General features: G+C 38.4%; 1 long non-coding RNA gene across 1 annotated transcript; it reads left to right on the top strand.

Moving 5' to 3' along the window:
- The first annotated feature begins 614 nt into the window (after nt 1-614).
- LOC104219143 (uncharacterized) lies at nt 615-7,883 on the top strand. Its single transcript, XR_709174.2, has 2 exons — nt 615-1,448; nt 7,561-7,883. It is a non-coding gene; the product is annotated as an uncharacterized lncRNA (long non-coding RNA).
- The last annotated feature ends 16,992 nt before the right edge of the window (nt 7,884-24,875 follow it).

Here is a 24,875-nt window from a genome sequence, read left to right as displayed (position 1 = left end):
ACTTGAACTGAATAATATTTCAATTATTTAATAAACTTGATATACGTGAGTACGTGATTTTTTCCCTATGTGAAATACTCCTACAAATTAAAGAAATAAATTTCTCCCAATTGTTTGCAACTTTTATAGGATTTTGTAGGAATTTGTGTTAATTGTTTGCATTTTTTATGCATGTTTACTTTTATTAAAATCATGAAAAATACAAAAAAATGCCATGCATTGCATTTATATCTTTGTTTTTATATTTTTAGGATTAATTAGTTAATTAATTTTTTTATTTAAAAAAAAGGCTCATGTTTACATTTTACCTTTTAATTTTTAGAATTAGTGATTTTTCTTTTTATTTAGGATCAAGTAATATTTATAATTTTTTTTTATTACATAATTAGTATAATTTTAAAATTTAGATAATTTAGGAATTTAGTTTTAGGATTTTCATTAATTAAAGAAAAGAAAAAGAAAAAAAAAAGAAAAACGAAATTATAAGGGTTAGTTCAATTGGGTTGGGAACTTAAATTGACCTAATTCCCCCTCCCCCAGCCCAAATAAGATACCTGATCCGCCCTCGCCCTCGCCCCAGCCCAAACCCGCCTTTGATCCGCCCGTTTCCCCCTTAATATATAAACTTCTTGTAATATCTCCCCTCAAAACAAACCCTAAACCTAAGAAGACTAAAAAGTGGCGCTACTACTGCTCATTTTCTCTCTCATCTGAGCCAGCCCTAACTCGCCTGAGTTTCAGGCGAGTTCACTCACACACGAGCACTATCTCTCCACGTCATTCTAATCCTAACGGATTTCTGACAAAACGAGAATATTCCCTCCAAATTTGCACTTTATTTTTGCACTCTGAAACTATTTGTTGGATGAATGGGATATGTGGATGGATAGAAATTAATCCACGCCTTCCCTTTGTCCCTAAAATCGTTTACAAACGAATTAGATTTTGGGATTTTTGGCAGAAGCTTCAAGAAGATTAGAGGTTTATATATAAGGTAAGGATCTCTTGGAGCAGGGAGGATTTTATTCGTGTAAAAAAATATCTTAGAACAAATTTTGAAGAGGAATATTTTGGTTTTTTTGGAGGAAGATTTTGGGGGAGAGATTTTTGGAAAAGAAATTAGGGTTTTGAATTTTGATTCCGATTTTCTTTCCTTCTTTGATTCCAGTTGGTTAATAGAAGAAAGAAACATAAAGTTTATTCTAGTTTTGATTTCCGATTTCACATTCGAAAAAAAAATGTTTCAACTCTTTCTTTGATTACTGTCTTTTCGGATAGCAAGTTTGGGATTTTTGGTTTCAAAAATAGTGGTCGTTTGAAGTTCTGGGTGCCGTTCGAAATCGAGCTCATGGTTCCTATGTGATCTAGCTGTTTTTCTCGTTCGGAGTTTGGGATTCGAAGCATTGTTGACGATTCTTTGTTATTAGGAAGGACCTTGCACCTTTCAGGTTCCTATCTTATCTTTTCCTCTCGTCTGATGTATTATTAAAATGATGATGAAATTTCTGGATTAAAACAAACTAAATGCCTAGAATCTGTCAGTTTTTGAAATGATGAATGTGCTCTATTTTAAGTCCTTTGGGTACGTCTTGCTCTGTTGAGATTAAGAGTGAGTTGAATCTCGGAAATTTCTTTCGTGATATTTTCTGTTTGGTCTCAGCCTCATTCGTTAGGTTTAAGATGCCGGAGTTACGTACTGTTATTTCCGTTTAAGATCTGATCCCTTTAGGTTGTGTTGCCATTGAATCAAATGTGTTATTATTTTCAAATAGTGATATCAAATGGATTTAAATGGCTTGTTAGTATGACCTTTGGATGAATTTTCTGTATATCTTAAGTTGGACCTCAGTTGAATTATTAGAGTTTTGAGTTATCAATGCCTTTATTTGTGATCTTTCGGGAGTGTTTGGAGGCAGTTTCTTTCAACTTCATATGATTGCGCTTGAATCTCTGTTGGTCATATGTTTTGGTCTTCATTTTGTGAAAATATTTTGAACAATGGTGTTCTATGTATGGATCCTAAATTTGGGGTTCGAGGCAGTAGGTTAGAGTTTTCTGTTTCTTAAAGTTGGGCTTTGTCTACTTAAATTGAGTTCAAACAAATGCGTCTGATTGCTTGGGATCTTTATATATAAATATGGAACCTATTTAATCAAACTCCCTATTCTAGCCTAAAGTGATTTGGATGTCTGAAGCTATCCTCGTCATTTTAATGCTAATGACCTGTTAAGGCTCTAATCTTTGAGATTCTGTCAACAAAGTTTAATGGATTAGGTGATCATATGAAAATTGTAGTATTAACATGTTAGGTTGCTTTTAAAATTCATCAAGTTGAAGCATGTTCCTTCTTTGCCTTTGTTTGGTTTAAGGGGAAGATTTGGAGTTTCTTTAAGTAAATATATGAAATGGTAATACTACTGCATTAATCCTCTTTAGCATAATGTTAACTGAGTCATTCACTTTTGAGTGTCCTCTGTTTATAATCAAGTTTAATATGTATCTTGGCATGCCCTCATTTTGTCCATGTTTCATTCTTTGTCTCTGGTTCATTGAGAAAATCCCGATATGGTTTGTTTCTTTTGTGCTTATATGATCATTTATGAAGCTTTTGTTATTTTTTTAGAAGATTATGTTAGTTTCATTCTTATGTTTGAATATGAAGTTGGTTGATGGGTGCAGATAATTGGATAATACCGTATAAGTTCATTTTCTAGTAATCATTTGAAAATCAGAGACTCCAATGATTTGAACAAGATACTAGTTGGTTTGAGTTTAAAAGTTGAATAATTTATAAACATTCGTAGTTTGCTTTAGGCACGTAATTAAATTACCACAACTAAAGGTACGGTTCCCGTGACATAGTTGTGATACTTAATTTCAAATTAGTTTTAAATATGAACATCCTTAGTTCGCTTTAGTTGAATACTTTTCCTTTAATAAAACTGAGGCGTGTCATCCAATCACATAGTCTATGAACCTCACCGTAATATCTTAACTAGTGTAGAAAATGCCTTGAATTCTCGTAGTTCGCTTTAGGTGCGTTAACTAATAAATTAGCATAGCTACGGGTACGGTTCCCATGACGTAGTTGTGATACTTAATTTTAAAAAAAATGGTGGTACTGTAACGACCCGGTCGGTCATTTCATGAATTACCACTCTGTTTTCCCCATTTCTTCTTCTTATTGCCTTGTTCAATTGTATTATATGTTATCGGGTTGATTGGTTCTAGTTTAGAGAGGTTTTGGTAAGGTTTGAGATACTTAGTCTCTTTTGAGTAAGCTTAAGTTAAAAAAGTCAACCGGATGTTGACTTATATGTTAAAAGGCTCGGATGTGAGTTTCGATGGTTCGGATAACTTTGGGAGGTGAATTGGGACTTAGAAGCGTGATCGGTATGTGGTTTGGAGGTCCGGAGTAGATTTAGGCTTGAATTGGCGAAATTAGAATTTTAACGTTTTTCGGTTGGTAGGTGAGATTTTGATATTGGGGCCGGAATGGAATTTCGGGAGTTGCAGTAGGTTCGTTGTGTCATTTGGGATGTGTGTGCAAAATTTCAGGTCATTCGGACGTGGTTTGATAGACTTTTTGATCGAAAGCGGAATTTAGAAGTTTTTGGAATTCTTAGGCTTGAATCTGATGTGATTTTTGGTGTTTTGATGTTGTTTTGGGCGTTCCGAAGGTTGGAAAAAGTTTTAATGAGGTTATGGGATATGTTGGCATGTTTGGTTGAGGACCCGAGGGCCTCGGGTGAGTTTTAGATGGTTGAACAGACCATTTTAAGTTAACAGAATTTGCAGATTTTGGTTTCAGCTGTTGCAGACAATTTGTTCTTCGCGTTCGGGAGTGGACCCTCGCGTTCATGAAGGGTCAGGAAGGGAGGCTGGAGATTTGTACTTCGCGTTCGTGAGGGAGGTCCCGTGTTCGCGAAGGGTCAGAATAGGATGCATCATGTTCGCGAGATGCCTGACCGCGTTCGCGATGGTTGGTGAGGCTGAGGCATCGCGTTCGCGATGATGTGGTCGTGTTCGCGTAGGAGAATTTTGGTCAATGGAATTTTTGTGCTTCGCGAACGCGAGGCTTTGACCACGTTCATAAAGAAGGACTTCTAATCGCTTGATAGAATGTTTAAAAGGCCATTTTCGCGAGTTTTGGCCTAAGTTCACCATTTTTGACTCGGTTTTGGAGCTTTTTTAGAGAGATTGAAGAGGGAATCAAAGAGAACTTGTTAGAGGTAAGAATTTTGGACTTAATACTCGATCCTATTGTGATTTCTACCTAATTAAACATGAAATTTGGGGAATTTGAAGCCTAAATTGGGGGGTTAGGGCTTGGAAACTTGAGATTTTAATCTAGGGATTTGAGGGGCCATTTGTGGTCGGATTTTGGTATTCTTGGTATGTATGAACTCGTGGTATGGATGTCGAACGGGACGGGCCATCCCGTCTCGTCCCGCATCCCGTCCTGCTTCAAGTTAAATGGAATGGGCAAATGTTAAACGAGACACGGGATGGGACGGGACGACCATTTCGTCCCGTTTGTCCCGTCCCGTTTCGTCCCGTCCCGCATCCCGTCAGATTTTTTTAAAAAAAACTAGCCGTTGGGCAACGGCTTAAATTGCAAAAATAGTCGTTGCCAGTGGTCCAAACAGCCCCCCCCCGAAACACCCCTACCCTCTCCCTCCCAAACTTTTAATATAACTCCTAAGTTTATTAAATTACACTTTGGCCCTATTTTCTACTATAAATACCCCAATTCTTCTTCATTTTTCCCACAAAAAATCAATCTTCTCTCTCAAATCTCTTACATTCTAATATTCTATCTATATTCTATATTATTCTCTATATTTTGTTACTATCAAGTATCAACTATCAAGTATCAAGTGATAACTTTCAAGTATTTGGGCAAATTTTTTCCCTATTCCCGAAGTTTATTTAATTTCTACTCTACTTAACCCATCTTTAAAACTAAGAGGTGCAAAGAGACTTGTTCGTAAAATTTATGAGAATTGAGAAATTCAAGAAAATGAACAACCATCTCTCGAAAACTTCCAAGCTAGCATATATTCTTATGTTAGATCAATGTTTGATAAATATAAATCTATGGATACAACTGGTTGTGAAACTGCTCCTTCTGCTTCTATGTCTAGAGCAAAAGTTTTATGGGAAGATATGGATGATATAATAGGTTTTGATTCCTCTATTGATGATGAATTTGATTCTTATCTTAATCAAAGATTGGAAAATATTAAAGACGAAGAAGGCAATGAACAACTTTTGTCATGGTGGAGGGAGCGTGGCAAGGCTTTTCTAACACTTTCAATTATGGCCCGAGATATCCTAGCTATTCAAGCATCATCAGTAGCATCGGAGAGTGCTTTTAGCGCAACAAGATTTAAGATTGGAGATCATAGACATTCATTAGCGGAGGACAGTCTAGAGATTTTCGTATTATTCAGAGATTGGATTAATTCAGAAAGAAGAAATCTTGGTTTTAAAAAATTAACCACTAGGGAAGAAGAAGAATACAATGAGATACTAACTGGGAGCGATGACGGCATGGAACTCATGGAACATCAATCAACATTGCCAATTCCAACAGAATGTCCGAGAGATATTATTGATAAGTTACAAAGAAGCTATATAGGAGCTTACAAATATTAGTATGATAATTTGTAATTGGCTACTAAGAGGCCTAGTTCAAACAGAACCCTTCCTAGAAAGTGGCTGCGTCGATTAGGTGCTCTTCAAAAGAATTATATTTGTATTTGAGATTTGAAAGTTCTATTAATAAAATAAAAGGCTCTAAGCGTTGAATTTTATTTATGAATTGTCTTAGTTACTTAATGGTTAATACTTTGAAATTATAGTAAATAAATTATAACTCTATTATAAATTTATAATTACTAAAATATTTCATTACAAGTCTTTTGTTTTAATAATTTATAATTCTTTACTTAGTTTTCTAATTTTCATTTTAACATAGTAACATTTAAGTTTATTAAATAAGTCAAAAATCTAGCCGTTGCAAACTTTAAAAACATAGTAATTTTCAAAAAACTAGACGTTTTTAAAAAAAAATACACTTAAGGCCCACGAACCTGTCCCGTCCCGTCCTGTCCCGTCCCATCCCGTTTGTTAGCGGGACGGGATGAGATCAATGTTTCACCCCGTTTGTCCCGTCCCATTTCGTCCCGTCCCGCCACAGTCCCACTTAAATGTCGTCCCGTTAATTTGGTCTCGTCCCATCCCATCCCGTTGGATAGCCATAACTCGTGGGAGGATAAAGATTTCCGTTGATGTGATTTTTATCGAGTTTCGAGAAGTGGGCCCGGGGGTCGGGTTTGGCCAATTCGGGGATTTTTGGTATAATTTAATTATTTTTGCTTGGGCTTCGATACTTTAGCATATTCTAATGTTATGATTATGATTTTTGGGTAGATTCGGCACGAGTTAGGCCAATGTGAGAGGCAAAGGCATCGCGGAGTAGTAAGTCACCCCGTTTAAGGTAAGTAGCCATTGTAAATCTGGAACTGAGGGTACAAAACCCCCGTATTTCGAATTGTTTTAATAAATAAGGTGACGCACATGCTAGGTGACGAGCGTGTAGGTGTGCATGGGTAGGGATTGTGACTTGGTCCATCCCGTAGAGACTATTAAGCTGCGTACTTTATTTGAAACCTTATAATATCTCATATTTTAGACATTTATACTGTATTATGAGTTGTATGCCATGTTATGGGCCTTGTACCGACCTGTTGAGACCCTTAGGGGCATTTTACTATTTTTTCTCACTCCATTTGATTAAAAGCATATCCTCAGTCATATTTTACCTGTTTATTGTTTTAAAATGATTTTATCACTCTAATTCTTAATGTGAGAACTGTTAGGACTGAGTTCCCTAATTTCTACGGTTACGCCTGAGTGGCTGTGAGGTTAATGACTGAGAGAGGTTGATGACCTAATGGTGAGGACTATAAATATTATGGATCGGGCTGCATGCCGCAGTAATATTTATATGGATCGGGTTGCACGCCGTAGTGATATATATATATAGGATCGGGCTGCGCGCCACAACGATATGATGCTTGGGCTGTAGGAGCCCCTTTGGAGTCTGTACCCCCCAGTGAGCGTAGTCGACTAAAAACTATAGATCGGGCTGCACGCCGCAATGGTTATAATGATTATTACTATTATGAGGTGTATTTGAGCCTGAGTGCTGAGTGACGAGAGCTGAGTCACGAGTGACTGAGAGGCTTGCCTGAGAGGCTATATTTATGAGTGATACCATGCCCAAGGGCATTTATGATTTTTTTGCTGATTTCACTCTTCTTTTAAAATAAGCCTCTGTTGAAAACTGCTAAGTAAATGAATTCAAGGTATTTCAAATGAAACTGAAGTTTTATGAAGAAACTAGTTTTAAAACTATTGAGTTTAACTTGATAATTTGTCGTTCATTCTTCTATATGTTTTTAAACTGCTCGTCACTGCTTTCAGACCTTATTAACTTTAGTTACTTACTGAGTTGGCGTACTCACGTTACTCCCTGCACCTTGTGTGCAGATCCAGGTGCCCGAGCGGCAGAGTGAGGGTCCTCAGCATTGTCAGAGTTTGTCGGAGATTACAAGGTAGCTGCATGGCGTCCGCAACCCTGCTTTCTTCCTCTTATCCTTGTTTTCCCGCATTTTAGACTTGTTATATATTAGACAGTCAAATTTGTATATTTAGAGGCTCTAGACTCGTGACACCGGATGTTTGGTCTGTGTTGGTTTAATGTTTTTATTGATTTCCGCATATTTTTAGCTGTTTTATACATTTTTTTATGAAAATTGAGATTTAAACCAGTGTTAGAAAATGGTTTTATAAAAGAAATTTGTTGTGATTAATGGTTTGGGTCGGATTGCCTAATAATGTGATAGGCGTCATCATGATCGGGTATTTGTGGTCGTGACAAATTGGTATCAGAGCCTAGGTTACATAGGTCTCGCGAGTCATGAGCCGGTTTAGTAGAGTCTCGCAGATCGGTACAGAGACGTCTGTATTTATCCTCGAGAGGCTGCATAACCTTTAGGAAAAACTTTATATTCTTGAAATTCTTATCGTGCGAATCTGTTGATCCGAGTACTAAACTTATGTTATTCCATTCTCTAACATATGGTGAGGACACGTGCTACCGGTCAGGATGGATGACCACCAGTACCACCAGCTGGGTCCACTAGAGGCCGAGGATGTGGTTGAGGCCGTGGTAGGGCAGGGGTGTCGCCCGCACAACAGCTAGGGCAGTACTTGCAGATCTACTAGCTGCCCCAGTTCAGGATCAAGTCCCAATTACGGACACTCCAGCAGCACCAGCTTAGGCACTAGTTGTGCCTATTATGATTCCAGGCCTTCAGGAGGCTTTAGCTCAGATTTAATCAGTGTGTACTGGTTTGGCTCAGGCGGTCTCAGTTACTACGGCTGCAGCTACTTCTCAGGCCGGGGGAGGCACCCAGACTTTCATTGCTAGCACACCTAAGCAGGTTGTGCAGGGATTTCAGACACCGGGGGCACCTCCAGCCCAGCCGGTTGCACCAACTCAGGAGTATGTGGTACCAGTTATGCCTGACGACGAGCAGCATCGATTAGAGAGATTTGGTAGACTTCAGCCTCCGACTTTTAGCGGTACTGAGGGCGAGGATGCTCAGGGTTTATTGGATAAGTGTCAGAGAATGCTTTGTACAACGGGTATTCTGGAGACCAATAGGGTCGCTTTCACTACCTTTCAGTTTTCTGGAGTTGCCTTCACTTGGTGGGAGGCTTATGAGAGGCGTAGGCATGTTGGTGCAACGCCCCTTACCTGGCAGCAGTTCTTTGTTCTCTTTTTGGAGAAGTATGTGCCACAGTCTCGTCGAGAGGAGCTGCGTAGGCAATTCGAGCAGTTGCGTCAGGGAGAGATGATTGTAACACAATATGATATGCGGTTCTTTGAGTTAGCTCGTCATGCGGTCTGGCTGGTTCCCACAGATCGTGAGAGGATCAGGAGGTTCGTTGATGGCCTCACATATTACCTTCGGATTCTCATGACTAGGGAACGAGTGTTAGGTGCTACTTTTGAGGAGGTTCGCCGTGAGATTGAGTCGGTTTGTCGCCAAGAGCGAGAGGAGAGGTAGGACAAGAGGCCTCGGGGATCTGGTAGCTTTGGTAGTGGTCCTTTGAGGGGTCAGTTTCAGCACAGCAGAGGCCGTCCATTTAGGCAGGCTCAGTCAGCTCGCCTAGGTTATCATGGGGCATTATCGAGTCATGGTTCTCACAGTTCTCATCAGGGCCATTCATCACTCAGTGCGCTTCCAGCCCAGAGTTCATCCCGTGCTCCATAAGTTTAGGGTTCTTCCATGCCAGATCCTTCTACTGGTCATTCCGGTGCCAAGGGTTCCCTTCAGTACCCATCTCCAGCACTAGGGAGTTGTTATGAGTGTGGGGAGTTTGGGCATATGAGGATGCAGTGTCCTCGTCTTCTTGAGGGTCAATCTCAGCAGAGGGGTCAGCCCTCGACTTCAGCTCCAGTCACTTCACCACCCGCTCAGGCAGCTAGGGGCTAGGGCCAGTCAGCTAGGGGTCACCCTAGAGGGTGAGGTCGATCAGGTGGTGGTCAGGCTCATTTCTATGTCCTCTCAGGTAGATCAGATGTTGCTGCTTCAGATATTGTGATTATAGGTATTGTCTCAGTTTACCGCAGAGATGCCTCTATGTTATTTGATCATGGTTCCATCTTTTCTTATGTGTCATCATACTTTGCTATTTATTTGGATACGCCCCGTGAGTCTCTTGTTTCACCTGTTCGTGTATCTACTCCGGTAGGCAATACTGTTGTTGTAGACCGTGTGTACCGGTCCTGTATGATGGGGGTCTAGAGACCCGAGTGGATCTTTTGTTATTATGTATGGTGGTTTCGATATCATATTGGGCATGGATTGGCTATCTCCATGTCATGCTATATTGGACTATCACACTAAGACAGTGATGTTGGCTATGCCGGGAGTGCCACGAATTGAGTGGCGGGGTTCTACTAATTTCGTCCCTAGTAGGGTTATTTCGTTTCTGAAGGCCCAACGTATGGTTGCGAAGGGTTGTCTCTCATATTTAGCCTTTGTGAGGGATATTGGTACAAAGACTCTCAGTATTAATTTTGTTCCAGTTGTGAGGGATTTTCCTGATGTGTTTCCTCAAGACCTGATGGGTATGCCACCGGACAGGGATATTGATTTTGGTATAGATTTGGTGCCGGGCACTCAACCCATCTCTATTCCATCGTATGGCATGGCACCAGAGGAGTTGAAGGAGTTAAAGGAGCAGCTTCAGGAACTCCTTGACAAGGGGTTCATTCGGCCTAGTGTGTCGCCTTGGGGTGCGCCAGTTCTATTTGTGAAGAAGAAGGATGACACTATGAGGATGTGCATTGATTATAGACAGTTGAACAAAGTTACAATTAAGAACAAGTATCCTTTGCCTCGCATTGATGATTTTTTTGACCAGCTTCAGGGAACGAGAGTATTCTCCAAGATTGATCTCCGTTCAGGTTACCACCAGCTAAAGATCAGGGATTTGGATATTCTTAAGACGGCTTTCAGGTCCCGATATGGTCATTATGAGTTCTTGGTAATGTCTTTTGGGATGACCAATGCTCCAACATCATTCATACACTTGATGAACAGCGTGTTCCGGCCGTATCTCGACTCATTTATCATAGTTTTCATTGATGATATTCTGGTGTATTCGCGTAGTCAGGAGAAGCACGCGGAGCATTTGAGAGTTGGGTTGTAGAGATTGAGGGAGGAGAAGCTTTACGCAAAGCTCTCCAAGTGTGAGTTCTGGCTTAGTTCAGTGGCATTCTTGGGGCACGTGGTGTCCAACGAGGGTATTCAGGTTGATCCAAAGAAGATAGAGGTGGTCCAGAGTTGGCCCAGGCCGTCCTCAGCTACAGAGATTCATAGCTTTCTTGGTTTAGCAGGCTATTATTATCGGTTTGTTCTGGGATTTTCATCTATCGCATCGTCCTTGACCAAGTTGACTCAGAATGGTGCTTTATTTAAGTGGTCGGACGAGAGTGAGGAGAGCTTTCAGAAGCTCAAGATCTCCTTGACTACAACTCCAGTGTTAGTGTTACCATCAGCTTCAGGTTCATATACCGTGTATTGTGATGCTTCGAAAGTTGGTATTGGGTGTGTGTTGATGCAGGAGGGTAGAGTTATTGATTATGCTTCTCGTCAATTAAAGCCCCATGAAAAGAACTACCCTGTTCATGATTTGGAGTTGGCTGCCATTGTTCACGCGTTGATGATTTAGAGGCATTATTTGTATGGTGTGTCTTGTGAGGTGTTTACTGATCATCGTAGCCTCCAGCACTTATTCAAACAGAAGGATCTCAATTTGAGGTAGCGTAGATGGTTGGAGTTGCTAAAGGATTATGATATTACTATTTTGTACCATCCGGAAAAGACCAATATGGTAGCCGATGCTTTGAGCCAGAAGGCGGTGAGTATGGGGAGTTTGGCATATATTCCAGTCTGGGAGAGACCTCTTACAGTGGATGTTCAGGCCTTGGCCAATCGGTCCATGAGGTTAGATATTTTGAAGTCCAGTCGGGTATTGGCTTGTGTGATTTCTCGGTCTTCCTTATATGATCGCATCAGAGAGCGCCAACATAATGATCCTCATTTGCTTGTCCTCAAGGACAGAGTTCAGCATGATGATTCCATATATGTGACTATTGGTGATGATGGGGTATTGAGGATGCAGGGCCGGATATGTGTGCCCAATATGGATGGGCTTTAGGAGTTGATTCTGGAGGAGGCCATAGTTCGCGGTATTCCATTCATCCAGGTGCCGCGAAGATGTATCAGGATCTGAGATAGCATTATTGGTGGAGGAGAATGAAGAAAGACATTGTGGGATTTGTGGCTCGGTGTCTCAATTGTCAGCAGGTGAAATATGAGCATTAGAAACCGGATGGCTTGCTTCAGCGGATGGATATTCCAGAGTGGAAGTGGGAGCAGATCACCATAGACTTTGTAGTTGGGCTCCCACGAACTTTGAAGAAGTTCAATGCTATTTGGATGATTGTGGATCGACTGACCATGTACGCACACTTTATTTCTATGTGTACTACCTATTCTTCCGAATGGTTGGCAGAGATCTATATCCAAGAAATTGTTCGTTTGCATGGTATCCCAATTTCCATCATTTCAGATAGGGGCACTCAGTTTACTTAACAGTTTTAGAGGTCTGTGCAGCGAAAGTTGGGTACTCAGGTGGAGTTGAGCACAGATTTTTACCCTCAGACGGACGGGAAGTCCGAGCGCACTATTTAGATATTAGAGGACATGTTGCATGCTTGTGCCATTAATTTTGGAGGGTCATGGGATCAGTTTCTACCGCTCGCAGAGTTTTCTTATAACAACAGTTACCATTCGAGTATTCAGATGGCTCTGTATGAGGCTTTGTATGGGAGGTGGTGTAGATCTCCAGTTGGTTAGTTTGAGCCGGGTGAGGCTAGGCTATTGGGTACAGACTTGGTGCAGGATGCTTTAGACAAGGTGAAGGTGATTTAGGAGAGGCTTCATACAGCGCAGTCGAGGCAGAAGAGTTATGCTGACAGGAAGGTTCGGGATGTGTCCTACATGGTTGGCGAGAAGGTTTTGTTGAAGGTTTCACCCATAAAGGATGTTATGAGATTTGGGAAGAAAGGGAAATTGAGTCCTCGGTTCATTAGGCCCTTTGAGGTGCTTCGCAGGATTGGGGAGGTGGCTTATGAGCTTGCTTTGCCACCCAGCTTGTCAAGTGTGCATCCGGTATTTTATGTTTCTATGCTCTAGAAGTATATTGGAGATCTGTCTCATGTTCTGGATTTCATATCGGTTCAGTTAGATGATGATTTGACTTATGATGTAGAGCCAGTGGCAATTTTGGAGCATCAGGTTCGAAAGTTGAGGTCAAAGGATATAGCTTCCGTGAAAGTGCAGTGGAGAGGTCGGCCCGTGGAGATGGCTACCTGGGAGACCGAGCGCGAGATGCACAGTAGATATCCTCACCTATTTGAGGCTTCAGGTATGTTTCTTGACTCGTTCAAGGACGAATGTTCGTTTAAGAGGGGGAGGGGATGTAATGACCCGACCGGTCGTTTCATGAATTACCGCTCCATTTTCCCCATTTTTGCTTCTTATTGCCTTGTTCAGCTGTATTATATGTTATCGGGTTGATTGGTTCGGGTTCGGAGAGGTTTTAGTAAGGTTTGAGATACTTAGTCTCTTTTGAGTAAGCTTAAGTTAGAAAAGTCAACCGGATGTTGACTTATGTGTTAAAGGGCTCGAATATGAGTTCTGATGGTTCGAATAGCTTCGATAGGTGATTTGGGACTTAAGAGCGTGATCAAAATGTGTTTTGGAGGTCCGGAGTAGATTTAGGCTGGAATTGGCGAAATTGGAATTTTGGCATTTTCCGATTGGTATGTGAGATTTTGATATAGGGGTCGGAATGGAATATGGGAGTTTCATTAGGTCTGTTGTGTCATTTGGGATGTGTGTGCAAAATTTTAGGTTATTCGGACGTGGTTTGATAGACATTTTGATCGAAAGCATTTTAGAAGTGTTTGGAATTCTTAGGCTTGAATCCGATGTGATTTTGGTGTTTTGATGTTGTTTTGGGCGTTCTGAAGGTTGGAACAAGTTTGAATGAGGTTATGGGATATGTTGGCATATTTGGTTGAGGACCCGAGGGCCTCGAGTGAGTTTCGGATGGTTGAACGGACCATTTTAAGTTATAGGAAGATGCAGATTTTGGTTTCAGTTGTTGCAGACATTTTGTTCTTCGCATTCGCGAAGGGTTAGGAAGGGAGTATGGAGATTTGGCCTTCGCGTTTGCGTGGGGGGTCCCACGTTCGCGAAGGGTCGGAATGGGATGCATCACGTTCGCGAGATGCCTGACCGCGTTCGCGATGGTTGGTGAGGCTAAGGCATCGCGTTCGCGATGATGTGGTCGCGTTCGCGAAGGAGAATTTTGGTCAATGGAATTTTTGTTCTTTACGAACGAGAGGTTTTGACCGCGTTCACGAAGAAGGACTTCTGATCGCTGGGCGGAATGTTTAAAAAGCCATTTTCGCGAGTTTTGGCCTAATCTCACCATATTTTACTCGGGTTTGGAGCTTTTTGAGAGGGAATAAAGAGGGAATCAAAGAGAACTTGTTGTAGGTAAGAATTTTGGACTTAATACTCGATCCTATTGTAATTTATACCTAATTAAACTTGAAATTTGGGGAATTTGAAGCCTAAATTGGGGAGTTAGGGCTTAGAAACTTGAGACTTTAATCTAGGGATTTGAGGAGCCATTTGTGGTCGGATTTTGGTATTCTTGGTATGTATGAATTCATGGGAGGATAAGCATTTCCGTTGATGTGATTTTTATCGAGTTTTGAGACATGGGCCAGGGGGTCGGGTTTGGCCATTATGGGATTTTTGGTATAATTTGATTATTTTCGCTTGGGCTTCGATCCTTTAGCATATTCTAATGTTATGATTCTGATTTTTGGGTAGATTTGGCACGAGTTGAGGCCAAGGCGAGAGGCAAAGGCATCGCAGAGTAGTAATTCACCCGGTTTGAGGTAAGTAACCATTGTAAATCTGGAACCGAGGGTATAAAACCCCGGTATTTCGAATTGTTTTGATAAATGAGGTGACGCACAAGCTAGGTGACGAGGGTGTGGGCGTGCACCGGTAGGGATTGTGACTTGGTCCATCTCATAGCGACTATTAAGCTGCGTACTTGATTTGAAACCTTATGATATCTCATGTTTTAGATATTTATACTGTATTATGGGTTGTACGCCATGTTTGAGGCCTTGTGCCGACCTATTGAGACCCTTAGGGGTATTTTTACTATTTTTCCTCATTCTATTTGATTAAAAGCATATCCTCAGACATATTTTACCTGTTTATTGTTTTAAACTGGTTTTATCACTCTACTTCTTAATATGAGAACTGTTCGGACTAAGGTCTCTAATTTCTACCGTTATACCCGAGTGACTGTGAGGTTAATGACTGAGAGAGGTTGAGGACCTAATGGTGAGGACCATAAATATTATGGATCGGGTTGCACGCGCGCAGTAATATTATATGTAAATATTATGGATCGGGCTGCACGCCGCAGTAATACTTAGATGGATCGGGTTGCACGCCGCAACGATATATATATATTGGATCAGGCTGCGCGCCGCACCGATATGGCGTTTGTGCTGTAGGAGCCCCTCCGGAGTCTGTATACCCCCAGTGAGTGTAGTCGACTATAAACTATGGATCGGGTTGCACGCTGCATCGATTATTATGATTATTACTATTATGAGGTGTATTTGAGCCTGAGTGCTGAGTGTGAGTACGGAGTGACGAGAGCCGATTCACGAGTGACTGAGAGGCTTGCCCGAGAGGCTATATTTATGAGTGATACCTTGCTCGAGGGGCCCATTTACTATATTTTTGCTGAATTCACTCTTCTTTTAAAATAAGCCTCTGTTGAAAACTGCTAAGTAAATGAATTCAAGGTATTTCAAATGAAACTGAAGCTTTATGAAGAAACTGGTTTTAAAACTGTTGAGTTTAACTTGATAATCTGTCGTTCACTCTTCTATATGTTTTTAAACTGCTCGTCACTACTTTCAGAACTTATTTACTTTAGTTACTTACTGAGTTGGCGTACTCACGTTACTCCCCGCACCTTGTGTGCAGATCCAGGTGCCCGAGCGGCAGAGTAAGTGCGATGACCCACAATGTCATCTTTAATTTAAATAATTATTTCGGTATTTTAAGACCTTAAAAAGTGCTATCAATAAATCCTCGACTTGCGTGCACAGTCCATATAATTTTCCGGAAGGTTCTTATGTGAAAAATAGATTAAATTGTGAACTAGAGCTTTAAAACTCAACTGAGTTGACTTCGGTCAATATTTTGGACAAACGAACCCGGATAAAAGTTTTGACCATTCCGGTAGTTCCGTATCGTGATTTGGGACTTGGTTATATGCCCAAAATCGAATTTGGAGGTCCCTAGTTTGACCGGAGAGTTGACTTTTTGATATCGGGGTCGGAATCCAGTTCTGAAAATTTTCATAGCTTCGTTATGTCATTTATGATTGGTGTGCAAAATTTGAAGTCAATCGGACTTGATTTGATAGGTTTTTGCATCGAATATAGAAGTTGGACGTTCTTAGTTTTATTAGGCTTGAATTGGGGTGTGATTCACGGTTTTAGCATTATTTGATGCGATTTGAGGTTTTGACTAAGTCTGTATCACGTTTTAGGACTTGTCGGTGTATTTTGTTGAAGTCCCGAGGGCCTCGGGTGGATTTCGGAAGGTTAACGGATATAAAAGGCTGCTGAATTTTCTCTTTGGACAACATTTTCTGGACAGAATGTTTTCTGAAAATGGGACTTCCATTTTTATCAAATTGGAGCTCGGGGAGAGGCGATTTTCGGGAGATTTTCAGAGAAAATAACGGGGTAAGTGTTCTTAACTTAATTTTGGTTAGATTACCCGAATCTATTACTAGTTTTGGCATTTAATTGGTGATTTTAGTTGGAAAATTTTTGAAACCCTCTTGGTTTAATTTGAAGATTTGAGGGACGAGTTGATGTTGGATTTTGGTAAAATTGGTATGGTTAGACTCGTGGTTGGATGAGGTTTTATATTTCATGATTTTTGTCAGGTTCCGCGATGTGGGTCTCACGGGCAAATTTTTAGTGCAATTTCAGATTTTTAATGGAAAATGTAGAATTTCATATGGAATTAATTCGTATAATTTTTATTGACTGTCTCGAATTGTTTATGACTAGATTTGAGAATTTCGGGCACGAATTCGTGAGGCAAAGACTTGTTGAAATTTTGAATTGGTTGCAAAGCGAGGTAAGTGTTTGGTCTAACCTTAGCTTGAGGGATTAGGAGTTGTGTCTTATTTGCTACATGTTAATTGTGGAGTACGACGTATAGGCATGGTGACGAGTATCTATACGTTGGTGTCAAGCATGCCTGTGAGTCTTGTATTATAATTGTTATGACTCCGTTGTGGTTTATTGCGCTTCATATGTTATTATCACCATTGTTCCCTTACCGGGATGTTTGTTTTAATAGTATTGTTCCCTTGCTGGGATGTTGTTGAAATATCATTGTTCCCTTGCCGGGAAGTTGTTATATTGCTCTTGTTCCCTTACCAGGATTCCTTGTGATTATTGTTTGCTTGTAACTGGGAGCGGGTGGTATGCCTACCACAAGATATAATGAAATGGGAGCGGGTGATACGCCTACCACAAAATATAATGAAATGGGAGCGAGTGGTACGCCTACCACAAGATATAATAAAATGGGAGCGGTGGTACGCCTACCACAAGATATAATGAAATGGGAGCGGGTGGTACGCCTACCACAAGATATAATGAAATGGGAGCGGGTGGTACGCCTACCACGAGATACATGAAATGGGAGCGGGTGGCACGCCCGCCACGAGATATAGGAAATGGGATCGGGTTGCACGCCTGCAACAAGATGTGAAAAGAAAGTGAAATCTGCCTTTGTTTTCCTTATTCTTGTTAGTGGTTGGATTTTGATTCCTTTATAATTCTCTTGATATTCTGTTTTTACCCTTTTTTTATATGTTCAATACTCCAAATTTCAATAATTGTTACATTTTTTAACTCAATTGATTTCTCAACTAAATTTTCCTTAAACTGTTTGAGGTTGTACTTTACCTAAAAAGGAATTTCTACTATGTTTTGATTTATTGATTTCTCGTATTAAAGATAATGCTTCATTCGATATTGTACTTTAATTGAAAAGGGTATCTTCTTTATCAAATGATTTCTAAAAATAACTTCATCTTTTCTTGTTGATTTCCTAATTGGGTTGGAAGCTGTACTCTACTTTATGTTAAGTGAATGAGGCGTCACAAGGTGACCTTTACTCGAAAGAATTATATTCGAAAGATGCTTATTTGAAAGATATTTATTTAAAGGAAATATATTCGAAATATATTCATTGAAAAACATATTATCTTAGAGATTATTACTTGAAGGATTTATAGGCGAAAGATTTATATTTGAAGGACTTGATAAATTGATTGCACTTATATCTATATTTGTTGAGAAACATTTATGGTGTTCTTGTTGCCTGTTATTTATATCACTGGTTGATCATTGTTGCCATCATTGTTATCTGCTTCCTATTATTTTTGTACGATATATTGCACATGTTTATTTGGTAGTCTGGTCCTAGCCTCGTCACTACTTCGCCGAGGTTAGGCTAGGCACTTATCAGCATATGGGGTCGGTTGTGCTGATACTACACTCTGCACTGTATGCAGATGCTGATACCGGAGTGCTTGGATCGCAGTGAGGGTGCTGTCTTCAGTCCACACAGGCGACATGAGGTAGTCCTGCAGACGTCCGCGGGCCTTGGCGTCACCTCCTATCTTTTCCTTTATCCTGTTTCCTTTACTCATTTCAGAAACAATGTATATTTTATCTTTCAGACTTTGTATGTAATATTCTTAGACCGTCTGTGAAGCTGTGACATCAAATTCTGGGTAGAGTTGTATTTAGACTTCCGTAGTTTTGTATTAAGATAAATTGTCAGATTTTGTCTTCCGCTTAATTATATTCGCTATTTGTATGATATCTACCCATCACTGATAATGGTTTAAAAATGGAAAAGGTTAAGTAATTAGAATAATTTGGCTTGCCTAGCTTTCATCAGTAGGCACCATCACGGCTCTCGAGGGTGGGAAATCCGGGTCATTACAGTGAGGGTCCTCAGCATTGTCAGAGTTTGTCGGAGATTGCAAGGTAGCTGCATGGCATCCGCAACCCAGCTTTCTTCCTCTTATCTTTGTTTTCTTGCATTTTAGACTTGTTATGTATTAGACAGTCAGATTTGTATATTTAGAGGCTCTAGACTCGTGACACCAGATGTTTGGGCTGTGTTGGTTTAATGTTTTTGTTGATTTCTGCAAGCTGTTTTATACATTTCTTATGAAAATTAAGATTTAAAGTCGTGTTAGAAAATGGTTTTATAAAAGAAATTTGCTGTGATTAATGGTTTGGGTTGGCTTGCCTAGTAATGTGATAGGCGTCATCACGATCGGGTATTTGGGGTCGTGACAGGTACATTTATGTGACTCAGCCACAATTTAATCTTGTTAATAAAATAAACATGTTGTGGATCATGGGTACAATTTTCGTGACATAATTCACAACGTGTAATCAAATAATTAGTTGTATAGCAATTGAATTATTAAAAGCGGTTTTAAAAAGGGGAATAAAAATGCCCATAGGTTTCAAGGATATTTTAAAATCAAATAAATAGGCCAATATTAATAGTTGAGCGACCGTGCTAAAACCACGGAACCCGGAAATGCCTAACACCTTCTCCTGGGTTAACAGAATTCCTTACCCAGATTTCTGTGTTTCGCGGACTGTAAAACAGAGTCAAACTTCCTTGATTCGAGTTTTTAAACCGGTGACTTGGGACACCATAAATTATCCCAAATGGAGACTCTGATTTCTAAATAAAATAATCTCATTTCGATTGTCACTTAAATTGAAAAAACTCTTTTATACCCCCTTCGGGGTGGTAAAAAGAAGGTGTGATAATATATACATCAATCATTTATACTTAAGGTCTGCCTTTTATTTAAACTAATAATTCTTATAATTTATTGGGAACAAGACCACCCAGTGGTGATTAGGTATATTTCTACATGTTCTCCTATTGTGGCCTTCATGTCCGCATGAACTCTTTGGCCTCTTAGCCTTTGATTTTGAAACCTTCTTGTATCTCACTTCTTAGGTCTTCCAGACACATTATTCCCAACTGGCGGCAACACAACTTGTTCTAATACCTCTGCAGGTATTGTTTATGTACATTCATCTAGAAGAGGATAAATTGGAATGTCGTATGCTTTCAACATGTATTCATTGTAGTAGTACATAGAGCAGTAATCTTCACCCTCCAAGTTTTTTGACCTCAAAACCGCCCACGCATGCAGACATGGGATTTGATCTAACTGAAACCTTCTACAACTATATGTACTTTCCTAAGGCAAACGATGAACAACCTCCAATTGTCAATAACTGAGTGTAAGTTTTCAGTTGATAGTCTCACCTATATTTTGTAGAAAAGCAATATTAGTCAAGACTTTATGTAACTAATACAAAAGATTAACCCTATTGAGTGTTTCTGTAAACAAACATGAATATGAAATAAAGAACATGTTATATAATATAAACATACCATCATATGATGTGATGCCTCAAGATTTTCATCCAATATAACATTGTATTTTATGGTAAGCTTTGTAAATGTCGCTTGTGCAATATTTCTATTTGTGTAGTTCCACCTCTTGATCAAAATTCGAATTTCTTCTAGTAATTGTTGTACAGGAAGTTCCCTCGCTTCCTTAGTTGCTGAATTTAATGACTCTACAATATTGGAAGTCATTTTCATTGTTCTATTGACTTTTGCATGTGCTCTACACTACATGTGATACCCAATATCAAATAAGTAATCCTTCACTCTTCCATATATTTGTTCCATCTCTATCATATGGTGATTAAACTCTTGAACAGTATATACTCTTGCCATAGCAAAAAATATCTCTCTTAGCTCTTCTTGGCTCCTCTTATATCTGTCTTTTATGTTATTCCATAGATGCCATATATAAACACAATGAGAAACTTGTAGATACAATATTGAAGCTGCCTTCGCTATGCTTTCATTCCTGTCCGATACAATGCACAAGCCATCTCTGTCACTGAATGCTTCTTTGAACCTTTCGAAAAATCACCCCCATGAGGCATCGTTCTCCGAATCAACAATTATATATGCAAGAGGTAAAATCTTGCATGTTCACAATATATTAATTATATTTATTCAACAAAGTGTTTATTATAAATATATACTATTTATTAAGTGTCCAGTATACGCACATCAATATGTAATATTTTACAATAACATACATGCGTTGGATGGGGGAGGAGAGATTAAATACCTAGGGTTGTGTAATCAATATGCACAAATATACACTAAATATAAGTATAAATGGATATACACATAATATGAACATTTATACATACAAGTAAACTTTGATGTACAAAGTGATACATGGATATACATGAATGTGATAATGAAATATAATAGAGCTTTTCTAAAATAAACCTCCAGCATTTTGCGAGCAAGCTGTGAGTAACGTTCCTCTATATGTTGCTTTAAGGAATCTTCCATCAACCACAACAACAGATTTGTAAAATTCTCATCCCTTAATTGATGCATATAATGGGGCAAAAGCATACATGAAGTGTCCTTCATTTGATTTTCTCAAACTCACAACTGACCAGGGGTTAGAATGCATCAACATATATAAGTAGCTCGGCAACTTTGCATACGACTCACTTGGGTCTCCTCTCAAAAACTAAAGTGCCTTTTGCTTTGATCTATTTGCCTTCCAGTAGCTTAAGTCAATACCATAATATTTTTTCATGTCTTTCATTATGTCCTTTGTAGTGTATATTATCTTAGGATCAACATATTTATCACAAATAATTCTTCTAATAACAGGAGCAGTAGTTACACATTGTGTAAACAATCTATCCCTCGCTGAACATGTGTGATCCTTACTGAATTTTCTAATCCTAAATATTTTTGACTTGTTTAGAGATGAAGACTTGAAAAACCACGTACAACGGTCATTGACACATACCAGGCACTATCTAACAACATCCAAATTTACACAATAGTAAATAAATTTAAATAAACTATCGACCATCATTAATGTAAAAAATTCACGATTGTATACAATTATTAAAGTTAGATATACAATCATACCTTGATGGACTTGATCGATCAACCTTAAACTAAATTTCGTTTTTGAATAACATAGTTTTTCAACACCATCATTAGTGTCTCCTTGTCCTTGTAAAGTTGGCCTTCCACAACAGTACTAGTTAGAGGATCATCTATTATTGGAGTTTTATCAAAATCTACAACTTTAGAATCATCTACGTTATCAAACCCAATCAACTGCAGTGTATCACTATTATGTATATCATATGTACTAGCAATTTGTAGGAAGACGGATGAATTTTTCTCGTTCAATTAAAAGCGTGCATATCTATCTCTTTCACTGTTAAACACAGTGGATATTCATTAAACGCATAATTTTTCTTCTTCAACTCGATATATACACGCAATCCCATATTATTCTGTATCATCATTGGTGGTGAATCATCATCACATTCGTACTTGATTTCAAGCAAATTAATTGTGGTGTCAACCATCAATTGTTTTGAAAGCGTAGAAACAATATAACCAAATTTAATATCTGTACCAGTTACCACGCCTTCAATTGAATTATCCATAAATCAGTTGTTGCTATCCTAGTGTCCCCCGTATTGTATCAAAATTGGCAAAGTATTCATTGAATCTGTTCTTCTATATAGAGATTGAAAACCTTCTTCAACCGATTTCTTTGAACTACAAAAATTAAGAAATTTGTTTTTGAAGAAAACACTAATTATTGAATATGAATTCTGAAATTTGATAGTCAACTACCATGATTGTTAAAAAAACTTTGCACCCTTTTTGATTTGTGAAGGTTATATAGTTTCTGCATTTGTTTTTATTTTAATCGACTGGGTAGTTACGCGTCTGAAGGGATGCATCGTGCAAGCGTGAAGGGTGGACAAAATCTTAAAAATCCCCCTTATATTTGAGGGGTTATATAATCGTGTCTGTTGGGATTAGGTTATTTAATGCCAATTTTTTTGGGCTACTAGTGCCAAACTAAATTTAAGGCCAATAAAATGCCAATTATACTTAAACATTGTTATACAGTGTCAATTATATACCGTCTAGGAAAAATAAAGGAAATTTTACCTCCTATAGAAAAGCTTTACACCCTATCTATTATAAATAAAAGCCCTTTTAATATATTATTTTCTATAGCTACCTTTTAATTTTTATAGCAAAATATATATTTATGGTTACTTCCTACCATTAAGCCATTAATCACTCTCTCTAATATTTTTCTCTCATTCTTTATATAAAACTACCTCCTTATTAAACCCTAGATAATGTTTTTGATTGTTAAAGCTAATGACGATGCTTTTGCTGGAGGCTGGTGTCACTCTGGTGATCTAGTAGTTAAGCATCCCGACAGATATATAGAAATCAAAGACATATCAACGGACATCATCATTTCTGGTGGTGAAAACATAAGTAGTGTCGAGGTCGAGAATATCCTATATCTACATCCAGCAATACTAGAGGTATCTGTAGCGGCAAGGCCCGATGAGCAGTAGGGCGAGTCGCCATGTGCATTCGTGACAGTAAAGCCTGATTTGAAGAAAACAGACCAATAACAGTTGGCGGAAGATATTATGAACTTTAGTAGATCGAAAATGCCTAAGTACTGGGTTCCAAAATCAATTCATTTTTTACTGTTGTATTTGGATGCATTTATATGTATTTGAGTTCATAAAACAACATTTTTAAATACATTATTAATTCTAACTGTATTCATCTGCATTTTCAACCTAACTGTATCCATTTGTATTTAAAATAACAATACAATAAAATACAATAAAATACTCTCAATAAAAATAGAAAATCAATGAATACAACTAATGAAATGTATATAGATTGTAGATAGTGACTTTTAGATGTATTAAGATTTTGTTAGAGAAACATAGCATGAAGGAAAGTATATATAATGAATACAACATTATACATACTGTATTTTTTAAAATTCTACCATGAATACATTATATAACTAGCCAGAATACATATTCATACAGTTGGATACACCAAGTTGGTGAAGAGGTTGTAAGTATATACCACGAAAAAAAGGATGAACTAAATCTCTGAATATTGCTTTGTTTTTTGGGTATTTTTCGTCTGGGAAATCTTTTCCTTAACTGGATTAATAATTTTGCATATTATAATTGAGTTTGTTGAGTTATATTAGGAGTCTATCCCATTAATTAATTCACTTTCCGTTTTTAAACAACTAGAGAGGTCTATTTTTACGCTGTATTCATGAATACATCTTGTAGACATGTAATTTTTGACCCTCCCCAAGATTTTACATATTGTTAGCTTAAATATTTAGTTTAGGCCTAATATCGCTATTTCAATTAGTTTTGACTCTTCTACTTTATTTTATCACAAAAATAAAAATTGCAAAAAAATAATAATTTCTTTTTAGTTGCTTTTAGTTTATATACCTTTCGTAAAACTAAAAAATAAATAATAAATACAAAAATAGTACCTTATTTTTATTTTAATATGACATTTGAAAATACCAAAATAATTTTGTTTTAACGGTTAGTTTTATTATAATAATTATTTTTACTTAAGTAGGGCTAATTAATATTTTTTGTAATATTTATATCTTTGTTTTTTTCTATTTAATAGGTAAGATTTGATGTTAGATGGATAGATTTTTAGTTAATTAGGTTAATTTCAAGCAAATCTAGTCATAAAGGCCCAAACTTCTAACCCATTCCCTAAGCCCAATACCCTTAAACTCACATAATAAGCTAGAAGGATAACTTAAAAAAGATCGGGAGAAATTCAAAAATGGCTTGATTTACAAGTGGCCATTCAAAAATAGCCACAATTCTAAAAGTTATCGAAATTTAGCCACTTTTTATGTAAAGATAAATATGAAAGAAACACTGTTTAAAATCCGGAAAAATACTCCGGTATAATATACTGGAGTTCTAGTATAATATACTAGCGTTTGGAGCACCGGTGCTCCAGCCTCTAGTATATTATACTCGAGCCAGCAGAGTATACCGATCCAGCATAATA

This window comes from Nicotiana sylvestris, chromosome 2 (assembly GCF_000393655.2).
Source record: "Nicotiana sylvestris chromosome 2, ASM39365v2, whole genome shotgun sequence".
Lineage (NCBI taxonomy): Eukaryota > Viridiplantae > Streptophyta > Magnoliopsida > Solanales > Solanaceae > Nicotiana > Nicotiana sylvestris.
This window is presented reverse-complemented; position numbering and strand designations above follow the sequence as displayed.